Genomic DNA, 8,266 nt, shown 5'->3' with positions numbered 1-8,266 from the left:
AAAATTATTTTTTTTTAAAAAAATTAAACTAAATAAAAATTTAAAAAAAATATAAGTATGAATAAAAAAAATTAAAAATAAAAATTTAAAATTAATTAAAAATAAAAAATTAAAAATATATACTAAATAAAAATTTTAAAATATATAAGTATGAATGGAAAAAATTAAAAATAAAATTAATTTTAAAAATAAAACTAAATAAAATTAAACTAAATAAAAATTAATTAAAAATATATATAAGTATTAATGAAAAATAATAAATAAAATTGATTAAAAATTTAAACTAAATAAAAATTTTAAAATATGTAAACTAAATAAAATTTTTAAAATATATAAGTATGAATGAAAAAATTAAAAATAAAATTAATTTTTTTAAAAAAATTAAACTAAATAAAAATTTAAAAAAATATAAGTATGAATAAAAAAAATTAAAAATAAAATTAATTAAATATTAAAAATTAAAAATATATACTAAATAAAAATTTTAAAATATATAAGTATGAATGGAAAAAATTAAAAATAAAATTAATTTTAAAAATAAAACTAAATAAAATTAAACTAAATAAAAATTTAAAAATATATAAGTATGAATAAAAAAATTTAAAATAAAATTAATTAAAAATTAAAAATATATAAGTATGAATTAAAAAATTAAAAATAAAATTTAAAATTAAAAAAACAAAAAAAGATAGAGAGTAGAATGGTCATTTGCAGGGGAGAGAGAGAGAGAGAAAGGAGGGGGTGGGTGCACGTGGGGGAGGGGGGGGGGGGGGAAGCAATTTGCTTTGTAGGTTAAAGAGTTGAAATAAGAGAGCAACACTGATTGAATATAAACAGCTTTCTTTGTCAACACAGAGACTACGTAAGACATAGAGCTCTCAAATGGGTCAATCCGTGGCAGGGCTGGTCGGCCTATGACGGGCGAATTATTTGGCGGGGCAGGGCAGGCCGATCCGTCAACTTGATGAGTTGAGAAATTTCCAACCCAACCTAACCTAACCCAATCCAAAATGGGTTGCAAGTTTGGCGGACCCATCAATTTTTTTTTAAAATTAAAAAAAAATTCATATTTTCAACGTTTTACTTCGAAAAGATTTCATCAATTAAATATATCCATAAATATATATTTTAAATATAAATGAACATAAACAAGTACTCATACGGGATGAAAAGTACTATTTTTATTTTAAAATTATAACATAATAAATTTACATAAAACTTAGCTTACATGTGTTTCTCAACCCGCGGGCCAACCCAAGCCCATCAAGAGTCGCGGGCCAAGACGGGTCGGCCCGCGATGGACTTGGGTTGCTAAAATTTCAACCCCACCCGCTTAAATTGTTTGGCGGAGCGGGTCAACCCGATGCGCCCAATCCAAATTGACGGCTCTCGTGAGACATGATACAATACACTTGGTGATCTTTTGTTCAAGAATGCTCTTTGAGACTGATCCTGTCTGAAATCGTGGAGATGAAAAACTGGGGATGTGGTTACTGCGTTTACTGGATGTAGACCATGCTCCGATCTGCAGCACAAGAAACGTTTGTGTCGAACCAAGGAAGGGGTCCCCGATGTTGACATTTCGACGCTCAAGTCAGTCACCGGTATGAAAAAGAAGGTGGAACAACAATAGCACAAGCGTAAAAAAAGTGAATAATACGTACCTGCGCTGGTGTACGGAACCTCCTTTATATGATGCCCTGGTGTGCGATGTGTGTTCTTTTCAAGGCGTGAGCACGTTCTCCCATTGATCGCGGACACATTTTTCAATTGGTCGTGGGCATGTGGTCGTGGACACATTTTCCAATTGGTAGTCAGCACGCCCCTCGATTTGTCGTCGTACGATCCGCTTGTTGACTAGGCCCTGTGTCAGCGCTCCTAAAAGGATATCCCGAGATACGTCAATGATCCCTCTGATAGGTTGAGAGAGGAAGCCGGTCGGCTTAAACTCTTCCGCTCGGTAGGCCTCGGCTGTTTTTCCTTGTGGTGATTGGGTTTAATAGCTTGTCTCATTTCGCTCGAGCAAGCCTATTGCCGATCGGACATTGTCTACCCGACCGACCATCGTAGTCAACTTCTGCTCGGCCTCCATAGGCGACAGGTCTTGATAGTTAGTTTCTGCCCGACTGAACTAACGCTCCAGTCATACGCACGCTCCTATGCTTTGTGACGATCATCTGATGGTCTTGGCTGAACGGACGGTCAGCTCGGACCGGCCCTTTGTCGATCGGGCAATACAAGCCCGATCAACCATTACTGGAGAGAACTGCTTGGCCGCTTAGCGTCTGGCTTTTTCCATTACTGGAGAGAACTTCTTGGCCCCTTAGCGTCTGGCTTTTTATCCTTAACTATCTTGACTTTGACCTCCACGTAAGATCTTATATCCGTCCTTTGATCCACATTTAGTGGATCTTTTTTTTTTTTATTATCACCGCAGCAGAGACTTTCTCGGCGTATATAAACAGTAGAGAAGTTTCAAGCTTATTCTTCTTCTAGATGAGTTATTTTTCACATGTTTTTCAACAATTTTGTCTACTTAGTAAAATAAGCTTTGGCACCTGAAAGTTTTTTGACATGTTAGAAAATTGACTGTGGAATTCTTCTATGCAAATTCTACAAAATTGATTTAGCATATAATTCATTGTCTATGTGATCGCTTCTTTGAAATGCTAACACCATTCCTCCTCCGACACATAATTCCTCATGACAAGTATCGATACAGTTTTACTGTTTGCTCACTTCTAGTGCATCCGCACACATGATTATGGTGGAGTGTTCTTCTTCAACTTAATGACAATATTAGATACATTACAGTTAGTGAACTTTTCTTCAAGAATGCTCCTTGAAACTTTTTCAGCAATTCTTTTATATAGCTCATCAAGGATGGCATCCCCGAAGTGACGACCAAACAGCGATTCAATCCCGGCACGAAAACTATTTGCGATGTTCTTCCCATCTGGTACAATGTCAGGCTCTGTGGCATCATGATTCTCGAGCCATTTGTGGCTTAACAAGTGTGCTCGTTCTATGTGGAATGAACTTTCACTGAGAATTATTGACTTCACTTCCTCCAACAATGGCGAGTAGAATGGAATGTTGAAAGCATCCAATTTAGCTTTTGAAATGATCCCCTAGTTTTTGAACTTAAACAGTTTCAATTCCATATTTGTATCTTAGCAAGTAGTCATTGCAAATTCAAATAACCATGGGTACCTCTTCGGCCATTGCATTGAGGGACTCAGAAAATAGTTCGGAAATGTGAATAAATATGTCACCATCTTCATCTTCTCTTCCGGGAAATGTTAACAATGCTCCTCCTCCAACACTTAATTCTTCGAAGCAAGACTTGAGAAATATAGAGAAATCTCTTAGAAATTGTTCTCGATATGCTTCTACTATCCAAAACGCCACCATTGATCAACTGCGGGTCACCCTTGATCGTGTCCAGATAGAGCTAGCTCAAGCGAGAACTCGCTTAGAGGAAGGACCTCAAGTGTCCGGGTTCGATAGCAATTGAGAGCGCTATTAAATGTTCCTTTTTATGAATCCCGCTTTATGAAATGAAACCTATTTTCTGTCTCTATAACTTTATTCCTTCATTCTAGTGTCTGTGTTTGTATTGCTATAAAACATCTGCATTCTTTTAACCTTTCTAGAAAACATAACAAAAGCACTTTGTGTAACTAGCTTTCTTCTTACCCCTTGCCAACATAGTAGTAAGCAGCAGTCTGTATCGCTATAAAACCCCTGCATTCTTTTAACCTTTCTAGAAAACATAACAAACGCACTTTGCATACCTCGCTTTCTTCTTACCCCTTGCCCATATAGTAGTAAGCAGCAATACCTGTAAGGCGTGTTGTATTTTGCTTCATATGTATGTAAAAGATACTGACCAAGAAAGTGGTTGAGCCAACCGGGAAGGTTGTTGGGCGTGAGAGCAATGCTCACTTATAACTCGCACTGAGGCGAGAGTCTGAAAAAGCCGACCGAGCAGCTCGGTCGTTGGGCGTGAGAGCAGAGCTCACTCATAACTCGTGACCGGGCGAGAGTTCGAATCACCGACCGAGCAGGCTTGGGCGGAGAGCAGAGTTCACTCATAACTCGTGACCGGGCGAGAGTTCGAATACCACCGAGCAGCTTTGGCTGGGCGGAGAGCAGAGTTCACTTATAACTCGACCGGATGGTCTGAGAGTCTGGGACTTGGACGTGAGAACAGACTCACTTATAACTCGGCCGAGTGGCACGAGAGTCGAGGACATAGGCATGATGGTAGTCTCGCTTATAACTCGGTCGGTGGTCCAAGAGTTTGGGACTTGGTTGTAAGGGTATGCTCACTTATAACTCGACTGAACGTAACTAAAGTCTAGGACATAGGCGCGAGGGCAGGATTGCTTATAATTTGGCCGAGCGACATGAGTGTTTGTGATATAGGCGCAGGCAGGTTCGCTTATAACTCGGTCGGATAGTCCAAGTGTCTAGGACATAAGCGCAAGAGTAGAGTCACTTATAACTCAGCCGGATAATTTGAGAGTTTAGGACATAGGCGCGAGGTCAAACTCACTTATAACTCGGTCGGATGATCTGAGAGTTTGGGATTTGGTCATGAGGGTAAACTCACTTATAACTCGATCAGATGGTCCGAGAGTCTGATACTTGGTCGTGATGGTATGCTCACTTATAACTTGGCTAAGCGGCATAAGAGTTTGGGATATAGGCGCGAGGGCAGGCTTGCTTATAACTCGGTTGAATGGTCCAAGAGTCTGGGATAGTCGATTGGATGGTTGCTAGTGTTTTGGAGGTACGGTGTATAACTTGAATGTCTTGAAGAGTGGAGGCACAGTATTTGACCTGATTGCCTTGGAGAGTGGAGACACAGTGTATGACCCGAGTGTCTTGGAGGGTGGAGACACGGTATATGATCTAAATGCCTTGGAGCTGGGATACACGATATATAACTCACATGCCTTGGAGTTCGGATCACCAAGCCAGGACCTAGTGAGAGCAGAGTCACTTATAACTCGACTGGGGCGAGAGTCTTGAATAGCCGACCGAGCAGCTCGGTTGTGGGTGAGAGCAGAGCTCACTTATAACTCACACTGTGGTGAGAGTCTTGCAGACCGACCGGTCGTTGGGCATGAGAGTAGAGCTCACTTATAACTCGCACTGGGCGAGAGTTTGGGACACCACCGAGCAGGTCATTGGGCGTGAGAGTAGAGCTCACTTATAACTCGCATGGGGCTAGAGTCTATGGGCGAGAGTCTGGGACGTAGGAATGAGGGTAGGCTCGCTTATAACTCAGTCGGGCGACACGAGAGTCTGGGACATGAGTGTGAGGGTAGACTCGCTGATAACTCGGGAGTTTATTACATAGGCACCAGGGCAAACTCGCTTATAACTCAGCTAAGTGGTGCAAGAGTCAGGGAAGGTGGTGCAAGGGTAGGCACGCTTATAACTCGGTCGGGTGGCACGAGAATCTGGAATAGGCGCGAGGTCAAGTTCACTTATAACTCGATCGGGCGGCACGAGAGTCTGATCGATCGTTGGGCGTGAGAGCAGAGCTCACTTATAACTCGCACTGGGGCGAGAGTCTGGGACAGCCGACCGAGCAGCTCGGTCGTTGGGCATGAGAGCAGAGCTCACTTATAACTCGCACTGGGGCGAGAGTCTGGTACAGCCGACAGAGCAGCTCGGTCGTTGGGCGTGAGAGCAGAGCTCACTTGTAAAATACCGGAAAATAGGAAATATTAATAAGGGAATTTTTCGGAATTTTTGGAAATTTTTCGGGAATTTTTCGGAGCTCGTATGGACGAGTTCACGGGGATAAAAATAGGGCCCGGAAAAGCCTGTTTTGGCTACCCCAGTTAAGCGAGGAAATGTTTATAATTACATTTCCTTTTTCCTATTTATTTTCTTTATCTGTTTTATTTTTCTTACCTCGCCGAAACCCCTCGACGCCGCGACCTTCTCCCCCTTGCGCCGATGCCTCCGAGCCCTAACCGCTGGAGCATTAACCGCCGGCCGCGGCGGTTTCTTCTTCCCCTTTTTGTACAATAGCCCTCGGCTAAGGGTTTCACCTCTTTCCCTCGTTACTGCCGTCGCCCTAGCCGTGAGATTTCGATCACTGGCTACCGGCTCTCGGTCCCCGATCGCGACCTCGCCGGCCTTTCCTTCTCCTTTTCTTCGAGCGCCGACCACCAGGTCCACCGGGCTCTAGCCGCGTCGCTGTCACTCCGACCCGACGCCGAGCCTAAGCACTGACGCCCTCTCCGACAGCCACCTCTCGCCACCACCGAACCTCCTCCTCTGCCGTGCCCTAGGTTTGAGCTCACCGCCGGCCTTGCCTTTTTTTTTTTCTCGGAGACGCCCTGTTCACGGAAGAAGCAAGCCCTAGACGAGCCCTGCCGATCTTCGGTTGCCAGCCATTGGAATTTTTCCTAGCCGGCCAAACATTTCTGCCCTAGACATCACCACTGGATCCTCCTTCGCCACCAGCCGCCGTCAGTGAGGAGAACAGGGTGTAGCGAGTTAGGTAAGGCAAAAAGGGGTATTTGGATTTTTGATTTGGATCCTGTGCTGAATTTGTTGGTTGATAACTATGGTACTTGTCACTGTTTTCCCACAGCAGCTTCTCCGGGTCTCGACAGTAAGTTCTTCAGGATTTGAGCAGCACTGAGGCATTGGAAAAATTTGAGGTAAGGTTTAGGGTTTTTGAGCTTCGTGTATATTGATTAGGTATATGTTGGAGATTGGTAGATTGGATTAGCTTTAGATTTTTAATCTCATGTTATGATTAGGGTTAAGGAACTAACCCTGGTGGACCCACTGATTTTATTTAATTAGGGTTCATTAATTTTGTTGGATGAATTAGTTGGATCCAATTTAGAACTTCTTAAATTGGATTAGAATTTAATTTGGCTAATTGTGGTATGATAGAATTAGCTAAACTAGACCTTATGTTTAATATACAGGACCTTAACGCGAGACGAGTATCTCGGAGTCAGATTTGGACCATTTTATCGGAGGCGGGTACTTTTGACTTATGTCATTTGATATACATAGTAGTGAATTTAACAAGTTGCATTAATTATGTCCTTTATTTGTTTCGGTTAGTCACTACCCAATATCTGCTACATGATTGATTGATTGCTTGATTTGCATCCCATGTATACTTTATTTGTTTATACATGCTTATAGGGGGTAGTGATATACCATGCTTCACCATGTTCAGGACCTAGGTTTTTATACCTTCTGTGTACCTTTGATTCGATATGATTCATTGATCTAGGGTGCACTTTTCTATATATATGGATTAGGCCAGGATGTTTTTATGGATATTTGTCATGCACCATTTGCATGATTGCATGCTGTGCGATAGTCCGCTCCATTATTGTTGAGCACATCGCCAGTTACATGGATCTGCACACACCACCACTCATGGGTTAGTGGTCGATTCAGGCAGAGTGTGTTGCAGCATGGACTCTGTTAGGCACCGTTGGTCCGCTCATGGGTAGTGTGACACAACGTGTTATCTGGCAGGGATTCCTCCCCGTCATCGTGTACCGGGAGTTGAGAGCATTGCGCTCCCCCATTTATGATTTGGGGTAGGAGGATAGGTGTACTCCGACAGCATCCCGTCCACTCGGTCACTCATCAAGAGTAGTGACGACAGAGTGCACGGTTGTCACAGCCCTACCCACCCGGCCTCACTTTTGTATGAGATGATCGACTGGCGTCAGGGGTGACCAGGACGCATCATTGGCATCATATGCATGATGCATTTATTGCTTGTGTTTGTGTTTGCTGCATTTATATGCTGCATATTGTTTGGATACCTATGTTTGACATGCATACAGGATTTCCCTATACCACTCGGACTGTTTGACCTTATACTCAGGACCTGGTTAGTACAGTATATTCCTGTTATTTCAGTTTGCATTTACCTTTATTTGATCAGGAGACTGTACGCATAATTAGTGCTAGGTGTTATTTCCTTACTTTGTATATCAATTGTACCTGCTGAGTGTTGGACTCACCCCGCCTCCATTGTTGTTATTTTCAGGTTGATGCTGTCAGGAGGGAGTTCCAGTCGCTGGTCCCCACATCACGTAGTGCTACTCCTCTGCTGGTTTTTGAGTTGTTGTTTTATTTTAGCTTTTCGCTATCAGACTTTGTTTTAGTTTTGTTTTGGACTTTACATATGGATATTGTATGGAATCTTTCCGTTTGATAAACTTTTGGTATGATTTGGATTTATTCTACTACATGC

The sequence above is a fragment of the Zingiber officinale genome, chromosome 1A (assembly GCF_018446385.1).
Source record: "Zingiber officinale cultivar Zhangliang chromosome 1A, Zo_v1.1, whole genome shotgun sequence".
NCBI classification, from domain to species: domain Eukaryota; kingdom Viridiplantae; phylum Streptophyta; class Magnoliopsida; order Zingiberales; family Zingiberaceae; genus Zingiber; species Zingiber officinale.
This window is presented reverse-complemented; position numbering follows the sequence as displayed.